Consider the following 15,654-nt stretch of genomic DNA (forward strand, 5'->3'; position numbering starts at 1 on the left):
CAATCCGAGAACTTCACAGCCACAGAGGGGAAATTGCCTTGAACCTTGAGGTGTATGAAAGTGCAATTTGTGTCCCATCTGTTCTGCTTCCCTTCCATTAGGAGGAAGGGTGCTCTAAGGCCACCAAGGAGAAAATGCCCCAGTGAGGGTCTCTGGGTACATAGAGGCTCTCCTAGATTTAATTTGCCAGACTAGTCATTCACTTTTCCTTTCTGTATTATAAGGGCTTTGAATTTCATTACTTTTATCCTCTTTTTTTTTTTTTTTTAAGGATGAAAGAACAATGTATTTTGGTTTTGGAAAAATGTAAATTTTCCTCACAAAACCAGCCTTTGGATTCATGTCTCTGTTTGAGAAACTTGGCAATATGGTCTGTAATATTTCCACATCATATCGACCATCCTTCCAGACGATATGGGAACAATGGGAAAGAGAGAATAAAAATGAGAGTGAGAATGAGAGGAAACCTCGCAGGTCTATTGAGAGAGGAGTCTCTCCACCTTCACTGAATCCTGTCTTCTGTCATACCACTCTGCAAAGTAGATGGATCGACTTCCTTAACTTTTTGCCCTTTCTTCAGAGGGATTTGCATGACAGAAGCCAGGCGAGAAGTTTGTTGCCCGGGCAACGGATTGCCTCCATTTGCAGTTGGAGCAGAGGTGTTACTAGAGGAGTTGGAAACCATGGCATCAAAGATGTGATGGGCCCAAAGGATACATGTTTGTCAGCGCTAAGGTAGCGGAGTGCATTACTTGCCCCAGAGACAGCCACTATCATCGTTTCAGATTTGAAATATAGACAGCATTTTTTGAAGTATCGCAGGTGCATTAGGTCAGCTGCTGACCATTTCAGCCTGCAGGGATCAGCGCAGAGTTTTACATTTGAAAAGATAGAAAACGTCAACATATTTTACTCTAGATATTGAAGAGTATTCATACAGAATCAAATATATGAAAGTTTAGAATGATATAAAATTATAAGTTAAATATTTGTATCATGAATATTAGTTTTATTAAATGGACATAAATACAGGAATGACTATTAGAACTATAAGAACTCTACACATACAGTAGCAAACAGCTGACAACCTGGTGATTTTACTTGGCCTCTTCTTCGGATTTCTTGTTGTCATAAAAAAAAAAAAAACATAAAAGAAATGAATTACCTGATTGGCTGTAACTCTGGCCTTTTTCTTTGGAAATGTTTTGATGGCGCTACTCCAACATTACTGGGGTAAGTTGAACTATTTATTGGTTAACATGTGCATCTTTGAAAATAAACTGGATTCATGCTATTTTAATTTGCATGCATGTCTAATAATGATACCTCTACATACAGTAAGCATACACATATTGTGTGTAATGCCTTTTGTTGTACTTAACCCTAATTATGTCTTTTCTAAAATGGTCTATGCTAGCGCCTGTCAAAATCAAGAAAGCCTTCATTAGGCGTGGTTGCGGTTTCTGAAGAAGGGAGTAAGGTCATAGGTGCATACTGCCACTGATATTAGAAGATCCTAATGGCACCTTTCAGTGAAACCCTCGTCTTGACAAATTGATTTCGATGTGCGAAACAGAGAGTTGTCCCCAGAGACAACAGCTCCTACAACCCTCTTCACGGGTATATGCTGCTAATTCCGAGGAAAGGACAGAAAATGAATGTGAAATGGAAAAGGGGCTGCACTGCAAGCGAAAATTAAAAGTCAAAGTGATAAGGTGGGTGCATGAAGTTGGCGATTAGAGACACAGTTTATGTAGAGGAGAGTGCACACAGTCCCTATTGCCAACTGTGAAACAAATGGCATCTAAATTGAATAATTCAGTCTGGGGGAGAAAGATGTGGGATTTGCACACAAAGACTGACTGACAGATATAGAGAGAGGAGAGGCAGCCAACCTTTAGCAGAGCTGGAGAGGAAAAACAGTAAATGGCAAGTTAGATTAATAGATTGGCAAGGTCTCACAGAAGATGGGATAATAATTCACCAAGTAAAAGAAAGGCAGCGTTTTTTGAGGTCAGAGTTGAGTGAGAAGGAATGATGAAGATGGAAATATGAATACTGAATAATGCAGTCAAGCTCCTTCCTTGAAACAAAAAGGGATTAAGAGTGGTAGACAGAGTCAAAGGTCAGAAGCAGTTGCGGAGAAAGATAGAAATGAGTCAGGTGGGTGTAAAAGGAAAATCTGTGAAGGAAGTGAAGCGTAGTGCAGACAGAGCAGCTGGAGAAAGAAGAGCGCTGGACAGAGGTCAAGGTGTTATTATAATCCACATCCAGCACCCGCTTGAGCACTCACCTCTGTCTGTGTGCCATCTAACCTACGGTTGACATGCAGACATGAAGCTGCAAACGGACATGTAAATGAACACCTGGATTCCTGAGAGCTTCTTTGGATCCACTTTCTTCCTCTGTAATTTTAGTTTAACAAATATAAATCACTCTGGAAGTCAATTATGTCATGGTAAAATGGGAAATGGGCTATTTAAGTTTTACAAGGCAACCTCTAACGCCGACTAATTGCATAGCTCTTATTTCAGCTGGTTTCTCTTCCCCTGTGAGTTGACTGCACGTTTCTTCCCTGCACCAGCTTTGTGCTCCCAGATTTTCCTCTGATCTCATTCATTCGTTGTACTTCGAGCTAAAAATTTCCTGTTAGGATTATTAACTGGCTTTCAACATGCACTTTTAACCTGCTCCTTCTTTCTTGGTTATGTTCAAACCCTTTATTTTCTACAGTTCAACACAGGCACTGGATAATGAACCCACAGGTAATTATCACTACAATCTGCTGTGTTCCTTTTTTCAACAACTGCACCATTTGTGTTTAGTTCACCCACAACAACACAGTTTTCAGAAAGAGCTAGCAGTGAGTACTTACTGAAAAATGTCGGCACCAAGAAGCAGCAAACTGGAACATTTAGCTGTTACTGTGCCCACAATAAGAAGGTTGCATGTTCTCCCCGTGCCTGTGTGGCTTTCATCCATGTGCTCCGGTTTCCTCTCACTGTCAAAAGACATGCATGTTCAGGTTGGTTGGTGACTTGGTGAATTGTCTGTCGGTCTGAATGTGAGTGGTTGCTTGTCTCTGTGTGTTGGCCCTTGTGATGGACTGGCGACCTGTCCATCACAGACACCCAATATGAGCTGTGATTGGCTCCAGCACCCTGCGACCCAGAAACAGACAAGAGGTAGAAGATGAATGAGTGAGTGAGCTCTAGATATTTCCTTCTGGAGTTGATGGAGACCAACATAGAGATAAAAGGAGGGGTCAGGATAGGCACAGGCAGAACATGCACACTCCACACAGAAAGGCCACAGGCCTTCTTGTTGTGAGGCAACAGCGCTAACCACCATGCTGCTGGGCTGCCCAAATGCCCAAATGGTTTTGTTTTTTTTTTGTTTGTTTGGGGGTTTTATTTTATTTATTTATTTATTTTTTTCAGTTTTGATAGGCTTGTGCTTGGCATCCACACTACTTTAGTATATTTCAAATCCCCTAACTGTAGACCTCTGGAAACACTGCAGTCCCTGCTCAGGTTTGGAAGCACTCACTGAGGGCTGCCTCACCTCCTCAGTCAGGACCAGTGAGGGCTCAATGCAATATGATTAACCACCAAAGTCAGCTCGACTGAGTATCAGCGCCGGGGAAAAAAAAGAAGAGTTAAAACAAATGGGGGGTTAGGAGTTGGGGTTAGGGTTAGGGGTCTTTTTGTTGCAAATTGCATCGTTGCAACGCTGTTACTGTTATGGATAACTACAATAAACTGAGCTTATTATGCTGTTGTCTCCAGCTCTCTCAGCCAAAGAGGAGCTGCAAAATTGTTGGGTTTTTTTTTTTTTTTGGAGGGGACTACCACATGATAAGTGATGACTGTATTCATTGACATGTTTATCCATGTCTGTTAAAAGCCAGCCCAACGAGGCACCTTTGGACAAAACCACAGGTGGGGATTGAAAAATAGTATATTCTTCCACAGTGACATTAGAACTGTGCAGATTAGCCTGCAATGTTTTCCATAGTAAATCATTTTTATTTATAGGGTTTTATTGTAAATAATTGAATAAACTGTTGAATTTAAAGTTCATTAAGGGAAAAAAGTGTGTACATTCGTACTTTAAAAAAATTATAACACAACAGTTACTTTCCCTGGTGACTGTAATCTAACCCTAACCCTAACTCAAAGTAACACTGCCGAGCATAAAAATAATAGACCTCCAAAAAAGAGAGATCTTTCAGACGCAGTGACGCCTGACATTTGTGTCAATAGGTTATCAGTCAGATCTAACAGCCGAGGATACAACAGGGACAATCAATTCAAGCATTCCTGATGTTTCTGTCTTTGTGGTTGTTTTGCAGTGACATTATGCATTTTATGATGCTGCATGTGGAAAGGTCATGTGATATATATTTTCAGATGTATTTGTGTGGAAGGGGGTTATTTCTGAAGCAGCGCTTAAATGTTTGTTTGGACCAAGATTTGAAAATGTTTTTTTTTTTTTAAAGAAAGTGTTATTTCTTTTTGAGACCCAGTAATAACCACCTTCATCTTCGTCTTCAGAAAAGGGACAAAAATACAACAAAATTCGAAACGTGTCTCCAAAGGCTAAAAACAAGCCAAGAAAACTTCACATCCTCATGGTCATCATTATCATCATTGCCATTATCATTATGTTTATGCCTCCTGTAGTTAAAACTCTTCTCTTTAAACTATAATTGTTGTTGTGATTATTTCAGCTTCTCAATTCCGTTGCATGGAGGTTTGTACAGAGTTAAGTAATTGGACTGAGAATCCAATGAGAGTTTGAACGCAGCGATTGCTTCTAGGAGACAGCGGTACCCAAATGTTGTGGAGAGGCTCTCTAATGTGATTAGCTGTCTGTTTCGAATTAAACACAAGCCAATAATGTAACTAGGGACGAAGTATCCCATTGTCCTGAGGTTCGCTACAGATATCCTCACTTCTCTGTTTCTTTCTTCACTTTGACAGCTTTTGTTCCACCTTTCATTTCCAGCCCTCATCCTTTTAAGAGACAGACAGTAGAGATGAGGTGAATGTGTGTGATTGTGTGTGTGTGTGTGTTTTGGGGTTGCAGGGTGGGTGAAAGGAGGGAGTGCTCAAATCCCAGTGGCTCTGGGGAACTGTCAGAACTGATAGCGCTCTATCACTTGCGAACGGCGGTGCAAAATTGGGTAGAGCTGAGCATTGTGCGAAAGCAGAGGATGATGGTCCCTCTGTCCACTGGAGCCAGGCTGACTGAGATGGAGACACATGCAGAGTGTTCAACCAGCTGCCTTGACAACATGAAATGAGCAAGCCTTAGCAATTCAAAATGAAAGAGTAATTCTGAATTTAGCAGAACCTGCTAAAAGGAAGAAAATCCTCCAGTTCTATTTCATTTCTATCCAAAAAATACCTAAAACATTACAATTATGTTAAAAATATCCATACGCACACTTTTGCAGGTAGTATGATCTAAAAAAATATATTAAATGGAAAAAGGAGCGAGACGAGCGTCAAACTGTGGCAACTGATAGACTGTAGTTTTTTGATGGGGATCTTAACAGAGAGGAAGGACACTATCTTCCTGAAGTCTTCCTGAAGAGTTTAAGGAGAGTTTAGTGACTGGATCCAGACTGTTTGATACGTGGTGTAGATGGAGAGGAAGTGGACCGTAAGTTGGAATTGTTTGGTCAAACTATTTTTCTTTAGACTCAGTGTAGCTTTTTTTAGTTTAGATGCGCCTGCAGTTGTCTCTCAATACGCCCTTTAATATCTCACCCAAAAATCGAGTGAATGTCACTTTTGCATTTAATCTGTATACTTTTTTTGAAATGCAGTCGGAATAAGCAGTATGGAACTAGGACATAGGGTAGGATTTCACAGAATTTATATTGAAATTACAGTCACATTTTCTGAAGATTAAGGTGTCTAATAGATGACACATCATCACAGAGAAGAGAGGAGTAAGTACATAGCAGTGATGGAAACATCACACTTCTTTTACACGTGTCGATGGCATGGAAGAGCTTGTGTTTGTGCTGAGGGGGCCTCTCTTTAATAGAGCTTGACTAAAACAAAGCAGCCCCTCACCTGTCACAGACACCAGTGCTAAGCTGGCCCTGCATTGTACGGAGAGAGGCGAAGTACAACATAGGAAGCTCTCAAACAACAGGAAGAATAGATGTGTTCTTGGCAGACCTGTCTTAACCAGCTGTCGGAGAAAACCAAAAGCATAAATATACAACTTGGTGTGTGTGTGTGTTTGTGTGGGGGGGGGGGGGGGTCACATAAAGACATATTTTGATAGACGGCAGCATTAGCTACGTTGTTAATATTTAGTGCTTGAGCTATTGGTGGATGATCTTTTTTTTTTTCATTTTACTATCATGCAAATGATTTAACTCGGAGTAGAATATCATTCAACTTTAGCACATTTATATCAGTAAATGAATAAAAAATATGGATAAGTATATATTTTTTCTAATGCTTAATTTTTACATTTTTTTAACGACAAATGCCATGAAAGCTGTTAAATGGGGTCTTTTTTTTTCAGTGTAGTGACAGTTAGCTGTCAGAACTTCTTCCTGAAAGAGTTGCAATTACTGAAACATAACATCTTACCTTAGATATAACAAAGTCAAAGGATTTTGATGGCTCCTCTCATGTGTTTTCAGTTTTTATGAACAGGAATCCGGTGTAATACATGTGATGATGGTCGTTGCTCCTCCTGACCTCCTGAGACTCGTGCACTTTTATGCTTCTATTTCATGGCGACATGTTAAAACCAGACAATGTGAAATAAACAGCTTTTCATCTCTGATCGGCAAGTTTTGTCAAAAGATATGAACATGTCTAACTTCTAGTTCAGTTTCTGCTTTTCACACCCTTGTGGCTGTAATTTGATTTTGCTGTTTTTTTTTGTTTTTTTTTAATGAACTTTCAGGTGCTCCAATGACAAACAACATTCCCACCCAAAGGCACAGTTGTATCACACATTCAGGGTACCAAATAACCTCAGCTCAACCTGTCTGCAAACAGCTTCCTGTGTGTACTCATGTGTGTCTCATGGAGACATCTCTGACTGGTCGCACACAGGAAACCAGATGCTTTCGAGGGTTGAACCAAAACACTGCTCAAGAAAACAGCCTTCCAAGACATAAACAAGTGACAATCTTTGTGTCAAGTCAAGTCAGCTTCACTTAGACTCTACTGTGAATACAAAACAAGCGACAGTCACTTGCAACCAACTGCTCTGGGAACACCTCGTCCTTTTTTAAACACAATTAAGCGACAGTCACTACATATTTTGATACAACTTGAAAACTAAATGTTGATACGTAAAGCATGATAAATTAAAAAAGAAAAGAAACATAAAAGACTAGTTCAAACCTTGACAAAATGTATGCAATGTCCCAATAGAAAAAAAAACAAAAAAACACAGGGTTTCTCCACAGCTGGGATCAAATTCAGAAAGTAGTTCTCCCCTAGTGTGGACATGTGAACACAGGCAGCTACAGAGGAGACAGTGATGTTGTAAAGATACCAAAGTTCATGAGTAACACTTCTTAGTCTGCGTCTGTGTGGCTGCATCGGCCTGTGATCTCTGTCCTGGCTTCCCTTTTGTTCAACAACATTTGGCTGACAGCATGAGGTCCCCTGAGAGACAATTATTTGCCAGTTGCTGATACTTAAAATATTGCGAAAGATGCTCGAGTTTTTCAGGCACTTGCGACAGCAGGATTTCATATATGCTTACTCATACAGCCCTGTCGAGGCCAACAACCTCTGACTTCACGCTGAATGAACCAATGAAAGTCTACTGTTGTGCTTACAACTGTTAAAGCAGGCATGGCTGAATTCTTTTCATTTAATTTTCATTGATATTGTCAACAGGATAGAGAAGTCTTGGTCTTAACTGGTGTCTTGGTTTATTTGATGGTTTTCGCTTCAGGCCTTCTGCTCTTTCACTAAGCTCTTTGCTTTCATGCTGATCTCTTCTCGCTTCTGTCAAAGACATTTAGTGCAGCACTATGGAGACTCAACCCCGCGTAGTGCTGGTGTCATCCTTGCAACATTATCCTCTCTTATCAAGCCTTTCGTCTACCGCCTTCACTTTGTTTGATTTTTCATGCCCTCACTCCCACTCTCAGTCTACTCTTCCTCCCCTGCCACCTCTGGCTGCCCGTGATCTCATCCTCCACCTCTGTGTCCTCTAACCACTTGACACCTTTTCAGATTCATCCCCATCAGTTGGCAGACAGCGTGCATTTCACCCGGAGGGCACAATGCAGCGATCCTCACGAATCAATGGCAGATAAATCAATGCTATCTCTTTTTTCCATGCCTCTGCTGCCATCGATTTTCTTTTTCTTTTTCTTTTTTTTTTGTTACTTTGCTGTTTATGGAGACTTAAACTTTGCTCAATTAGACTGAGTCCACTTTGAGGAACAAATTGTAACAGCGTAAGGCTTTCAGCTCGGAGACAGTCACTAATGTTAGATCTGGCTGGGGCATATGAGAGCTTTATTTATGAGATGCCCCATTCAAACAGAAGCTGCAGTGGTTTTTACTGAAGCCAAACCTGGATTTATTGGTTCTGTGAACCCTCTTTCAGATGAGGCATGCCAAATGCTTGCCTTGGTACTGAAGTCTTTCATTTTGAACCAGAGCTAATACCTTCAACAGAGACAAAGCAAATATCCTTTGACCATATTTACGAAGAAAGAAGGAGGCCCAATTAGCATGTGAATAACCCTTGCTTTGGTGTTTCAGTTAAGCGATCATAGGTTTCTTGGCAGGGAAATATCTAATATGATTTCATATCCAATCTCCAGGCGCGATATCCTGTCACTGGGAATGATTCCTGGGGAATGCACAGACTCAGACATATTATTTTGAAAACTACATTTAATATAGCCCACAGAAAATTATCCGCCGTGATATTTTCGCTAGTCTCCCCCATAAATAATTCATTGTTTTTATGTGCCCTCATGCTGCCTTGGGGATTGGAACAGCTGAGTGTTTTCACAACGTATTTGTGTCCAATCTTCTGCGTATTGGGCGTACTCTAATCAAACCACAGTAAACATGCCTTGAATGTTTGTTGAGTCATCTGCTTATCAGCTAATCAAATGGCTTATTTGCCTGCCTGCCTCGCAGGAGCACAACACAGCCCTGGTTGAGTATTTTTCAATTAATTGTTCATCTGTTTGATAGGCTATGCAGCCGCATGGTGTAGGTGATATGATTGAACTCCACGGGCTTTAATGTATGCTCTATAGGTCCACTGCAGCAGGGAAGCAGCGATGTGATTGGAGCTAATACATTTAAAGGATTGACTTATTTCTGGTAATTTTTAGCCCCTCCGAGAGCTGCTGCTCACTGTTTTACTATCTGTCATGTAGGTGTAAGACAGCATAAAAGCGCCCACATGTACATACAGTATGTAACTATTTTTCTGTGAAAGAACTAGCATGAAAGTGCAAGTCATAGAGAGTATTTCAAAGGCAGAAGCCAGGACAGCAACATGGAGCTGCCAGGGATTGGTGAGCAATCAGATAGGGCAGAATTGATGACCTGGCTCAGGATGGATTTCTTGGAGCAGGCTGCCAGACCGAGGTAATACTTTCAGGCTCTTATCAGCACTGGCATAAGCTGAGTGCTGCATCACCCACTTCCCAGCGTCAGCTTATTATGAGAGTCCGTGATGTGTGATTGCTTGTACTGCCTTTGTGTGTCTTGGGAACTGTGTGCACCGGACACTGTTGGTAAGACGTAAAAGAACACTAAAGACCCTCTGACAAGTAAACCCTCCACACTCACACACACCCACACACGCACACACGGTTGTAATGGTGTAAGTTTTGCAAAAACAGGTGTTTTGCAAGGTTTCCTGTAACTCATGTCAGCTGGAGGTGTCAGTGGTAGAAATCTGCAAAGTTGAGCTGCCACAGATCTGTCGCACCTATTAAAAGACTGTCTTGGTGAAATACGTTTGGATAGTTTAACATCAGATCCAGCCAGTAGAGCCACATTGTGAATGTGTCTGAGTGACAGCATGCGTGTTTATGTGCGTTCTGCTGTAAGAACATAACATCCATTAAAAACACACTCCTAGGACACAATAAACCCCGTGTCTCCGAGGTTGCTCTTTGATGATTGCACAGCTGCAAGACTCTTCATGTTATGAGATAATTATTATCTGTATGGAATATTTGTCCTACAGGAGTTTCAAGACAATTAAGTTAAATAGCATTTTCAAATCAATTCATAAACAGTAGCTTCATTTAGCATGCTAATCACATTTAATTTTATTCAGGTTGCATAATAATACTTTATTTCTCCCCGCAGAGCACCATCCCTGCAGCTTGAGATGATTCAGTGTTTTGCTCAAGGGCACCTCTGCCCGCAGGTTCGAGCCCAGATCGTCCCAGAACAAGATGGTGTCTTTAACCTTTAACCGTGCTGCTGGGGAGGGGGTGAAGTGCCGTGAAGGATAAAAGAATGATTAAAGATCTCAATCTGCATTCTGCCGCGACAATTTATATCTGAGTTTGTTTTTTCTTCCGCGAATAAACAACGTGGTTTCAGACGCTTGGACGCCGCGCATCTCTATGGTAACAGTCCTCAATTATCGATGATTGGCCAGCCCGTGGGAATGTGGGAGCTCCCCCGGCGCCCTGATTGGTCGGTGGGCGGTCTGAGCAGCCTGACAGTCTGCAGCGTTCCGGGTTATTGTCAGTCTCGGCAGCTCGGCAGAAGGGCAGGACCGCATCCCGGAGCTGCCCGAAGCAGCTAGCTCTTTATCCAGACTCAAAGCTTTCCACTTTGGTTCGCACGCCAAAGAAAGCACCTCGGAACTTTTTTTTTTTTTTCTACCAGGCTTCCTCTACAGTCTCTGCGGGAAATCTGCGTCCGAACCGGGAGGCAGGACATCTGACAGAGGCTGCCGACAGCTCGGAGAAAGTGACGGACGGAGCGGAGCCTGATCGCCGGGATTTTTTTTTTATTATTATTATTTAATTTTTTTTAAACACATCGCATCAGTTTAGGATATTTCAGGCAGTTGCTTTGGCCGAGCCTTGATTTCTTTCAGGGTACCTTGACACAATATTGCCGAGGTAATATTACTAACAATTGCATGTTACATTTCACATAAGGTCGCCGACGGTGAGCAGGCGGACCACTTTAAACCTATGCGTAACAGCGGGGGATTTGGGAATACTGCGTAGCAGTTCAACCATCCGGTCATTCGCCTGTCAGCCCTGGTATTTGGAAGTATCTCCGAGAGGACAGAGGGGCAATCGGGACCTTTCACTTTGTTCCGGAGGCTAAACGGTGAAAAACGCGAAGCGCACTTTGTGCGCAATCCTGCCGAGGACGCTCGTGAAATTGTCGACCTGCCGCTTTCTGCCCTCCACAAAACGTTGGCCGCCGAGTCGAGAAAAAAAACGGAAAAGCTCATTAACTTTGCACGCTAGAAGCTATAGTGTGGAATCTAATTTTTCAGGGTTGCCGATATATTTGCAAACCATCGGAAGAGGATAAACTTAATCAGCGTCTGACGTCGACATAGCGGCTGCTGGATTTTGGAGAACAGAATGAATCCTTTTTAATTTGGACCACAGAAGTGTCGGCAGATTGCTCAGTGAACGCTACAATCTGCATGGAGTTCTAGTCTACACTACGGAGCAATTTATGGTAAATATATTTTCAGTGTTTGTTTGTCCAACTCTTACAGATCTTGGCTGTTTCGGGTCATGCTTTGAGCCCATTAACGTGCTTTCAGAGCCTCGCCGAAGCCTTTGGAGTGGTAAATACAGGAGAAGCAGAAAAAAAATAAAAATAACGAATGCTTCATTTTCCCAGGATGCTGCTCACATAACGAAGCCTCGGATTTAAACCCTTTGTTTCCACCCGACAATAGTAAAGGAAGTGTTGTAAAATTCGACTTGTTAGAAAGCCGCTCCCGAATGGCTGTAGGAGCCGCTTTGATGTGTAATACTGGTCTTTTCAAGTGCGGGTAGCAATTAAGTGTATTGTCGAGGGTATCGCACCGCAGGCACGAATATGTGGCACGGAGGACTGGAGCCTGAGCAAAAAGTGCGAATTTCTCATCTGCACGCCCCCGTGCGTCACTGCGTGCAGGGAGGGAGACTGGTGTCTGCTGCAATTAGTGATTTTTCACCCTGGCGTGTTAATGATATACACTTTGGTTTTATAATCTGACTGCATGTCGTGAGAGGCTTTTTATCAAGGAACTCATAAAATTTATGGAGGTGAGTGTGTGACGCTGTAAAACTTTTCACTTTGTGCTCGGCGACACGGATGATGCTCGGTGCTGCATTGAGGTCTGGAGGCAATCTGTCATTGTCCCTGGGAATTCTTCGGCAAATTTGTCCTCTGCAGCCCGGGCCTCCTATGCAAATAGACCATCGTGGGCGTAACTGAAGTCCAGGTTGTGTTAGAAGTAGCCGGCCAACTTTGAACTTTCTGGGATGCTGATGTTGCTTTGCAGCATTTAGCATCATTGCTCACTGTACACCTAAAACGAGCCTGCACCTCCTGCTGACTGTGCAGTCAAATAGCTGCACACAGTATGTTTTATCATTAGACTACAAGCATCCTCAAAATTGATCTCCCTCACCAGCCCCGCTCGCTCTCTCCCCAGCAGCTCCACAGACAGGCAGCTCCCTGAATGTAATATGGGCCCCTACAGCAGGGCAGGCGCCCCCACAGTCAGGGCACCTGCCTTCCTGGCTGTATTGAATAAAACATCCAGTGATGTATGAGGCAGGGGCTGCACCCAAGGGGGCAGAACTGCCTCATTTACTTCCTCCACTCTGTGCCTCTGACCTGCTGAGCAAATTGTGCTCATATTAGCTCTGCGGCTGCTCCTCACCTAAACAAATAGTCTTCCCAGCATAATGCTTGCCTTAACTCAACATGATGGTTGGACAAGGCAGGGGAGAATGAAATGGCAGAAAAGCTTTAATATCTAGGTCACTGAATTACCTTTTGGAGTTTGTAGCTGCAGTTTTGCCCCTTTATTTCCTGGCTGGGTGTAGATCTTGCGTTTTGCTGTGACATTGGAACTTTAAGTGCGCCGTTGCCGACTCAAGACTTCACTCACTTTTCATTTCTCTCTTAACATGCTTTCTTTCTTCAGTTAACCATCAACAAGGGCAAATGTCATCAGTATAATCTTTAAGGTCATATGTGCTTTAGGTTGAAAATGGGTGCTGTGTAAATTTTACCCATACAAACTGTTTATTGTGCTCTTCCTCCCCCTTGGTTGCTAAAATAAAGAAAACCCAAGTTACTGATCTGCTCTGATCATTTATGGTGCCAACAGTCAGAAAGTGAGTAACGTAGCATCACATTAACAAAAGTAATACTCTAAGAAGCCTGGCATTTTATCAATTTGCAACTCAAATTTCATATCATTTTGATTGATTGATAGCACTTGGGTTTCTTACTGTATTCTTTGCTTATTAAAGTGCCTGCCTGAAGTGAATAAGTGAGCTCCACTCATGAATATCGTTAAAGTCACTGAAGTTTAATTTCCTGCGCTGTGTATTAATCTTTTTTAATCCCTGCATGGCTTGATTGTCTCAACACCTACCCAGAGGCAGCAAAACTCATTTTGGCACTTAAAATGACTAAAATAGTGGATACGTGTGCGCGCACGCGTGCATGCATGTGCGTGTGTTTTACGAAAGATACTCATTGCTGAACTGTCTAAGGTTTGCATGTCTATTCTTGTGGCGTTTTCGTTGTTTTTTGTTTTTTTTTTATTTGCACAAATGTGATTTCATTTGTGTGAATGAATGCAATAATATTTTAAAACGGATTTACTGTCTTCAGGCTTTATTCATGGCATTAATAGTGCTGAAAAGTGATTTTTCTCCTGTCAAAGAAAATAATGGACAATCCTTTCTAGATTTGCTGATGTCCAAGGGAAGCATGAAGCTTCTTACTTGGAAATATGATGGGACACTTTAAGGAACATGAACATATTCCCTCAAAGCCATGTCAACAGCAGCTCATTAGGCACCTGATCAAAGTGTTTCACATCAGGAAAAGTCTCATATCGCCCTTGTTTTACCACCTTTCATGTGCTGGAAAACAGAAATGATGCGCCCCCTTTTTTTTGGCAATATTATATAGCTTAATATAAACCCTGCTATCCCTGCAGCGAGATTTGTCTTTAATGTCAGTGGCTGGGATGTGGAGGTAGAGTACAGAGGGGTAAAAAAAACAAAACAACATAAAACAAAAAGCTTTACACACAAATGATCGCTCAGAAACAAAGACACCCTTCAGCCAGACCATGTGAATGAAAAGAGGTGAACGCGCTGTTCAGTTTGGAGTGGCGATGATGGTGTTGATGAGATATTAATGTACAGGCACGGTCAGCAGGGATGGTTGTGTTAGTGTATTTGGCTGTAGTGACTGCAGGTAGCACTACCAGTATTTTATGCCTGACAGTTTTACCTTGTTGTAAACTTGGCTGCTACCACACATCATGCTGCATACTATTTCTAGTTTAGCAGCAAATCATTGACCCTCAGTCAGAATTGCAGCTCTCATTCTCTCCCCAGTGTGTCGGTCTTTCCTCTGTGTTGGGGTCAAACACTCGAGCGCAGGCTTTTTTGAAGGGTCATTGCTTCTAAAAGACAAGTTATCACGTTTCACTGTTTATCAGCCACATACAGTTTTGAGAAAAAATGTAGTGCATTTGCACTTGAGTGAATTTGCGCGAGGTCAATATCGTGGGGAAAGCACCATGATATTTCACTAAATTGTGGTATTTTCATGAACACTCGATCAACTATGGGATTCTCAAATGAGTAGGCACTTGTGAAGTCTTACGAAGTTTGTGGCACACAAAGTAATACAATCTTTTCAAAGTAGTCAATGTCTCAATGAGGCTTGTTTCAATTTATAACCGGGCTTAGTGATTTATTTATTTATTTTTATTTTTTGGTCTGTTACAGAAAAACAGACCAGAAGCCTGTAATTGCAGGGATGCAGTGTTTCAAGTGTATGCTAGCAAGAACCTGTGTGGTTCTCTGCTGGGTAGACGATGAGCCAGATGAGGCTCTTATTAATTTGGCTGCATGAAAAAGGTTTCATGTGCATGTAAAGTGACGACCATGATCCTTTTTACCGCCTCTTTCACTTCCCCTATCACCCTCTGTGAGGTTGAATGATAGTCATGTCTCACTAGGCTTTGGGGTTAATGTACACCGTTTAATTTGGAAAGTTGGAGCAGTTAGTGCATATTTATGTTTGAAAATGGTTAGCGGGTGAAATAAAGTCAACAGGAACTGTGGCGTTTATACGGGGTTAATGAGTATAGTAGTATGAGAGGGTGAGTGCTGTGCAGTTCATAGTTTACTCCATAACCCAGACAGGGGAGGCATGCTCTTTCCAAAGTGTTCTTGGGGAAAGAAAGAGAATAAAGCAAATCTGACAAGCTCTCCAACAGCGAATTTGCTCTCCTTAAAAACAATGCCGCTCTTGCCTTCCTCATGGTCACATTGATTTGTTCTGGGTGACAGTGCAGGCTGCTGTGAAATCACCCCAGCTCCATTGATCTCAAGGAGAGGAGGAGGAGAGGGAATGAAATCCTGGCGACAGTGAGCAACAT

At 42.1% G+C, this 15,654-nt stretch overlaps 1 protein-coding gene across 1 annotated transcript in view; it reads left to right on the plus strand.

Moving 5' to 3' along the window:
- Positions 1-10,838: 10,838 nt before the first annotated feature.
- The window catches only part of fam222aa (family with sequence similarity 222 member Aa), a 45,396-nt gene continuing 40,580 nt past the window's right edge, over positions 10,839-15,654 (plus strand). Inside the window, exon 1 of the mRNA XM_029510076.1 lies at positions 10,839-11,699. The gene's annotated coding sequence lies outside the window, so the exon portion shown is untranslated. The remainder of the gene's footprint in view (positions 11,700-15,654) is intronic.

The sequence above is a fragment of the Echeneis naucrates genome, chromosome 9 (assembly GCF_900963305.1).
Source record: "Echeneis naucrates chromosome 9, fEcheNa1.1, whole genome shotgun sequence".
NCBI lineage: Eukaryota > Metazoa > Chordata > Actinopteri > Carangiformes > Echeneidae > Echeneis > Echeneis naucrates.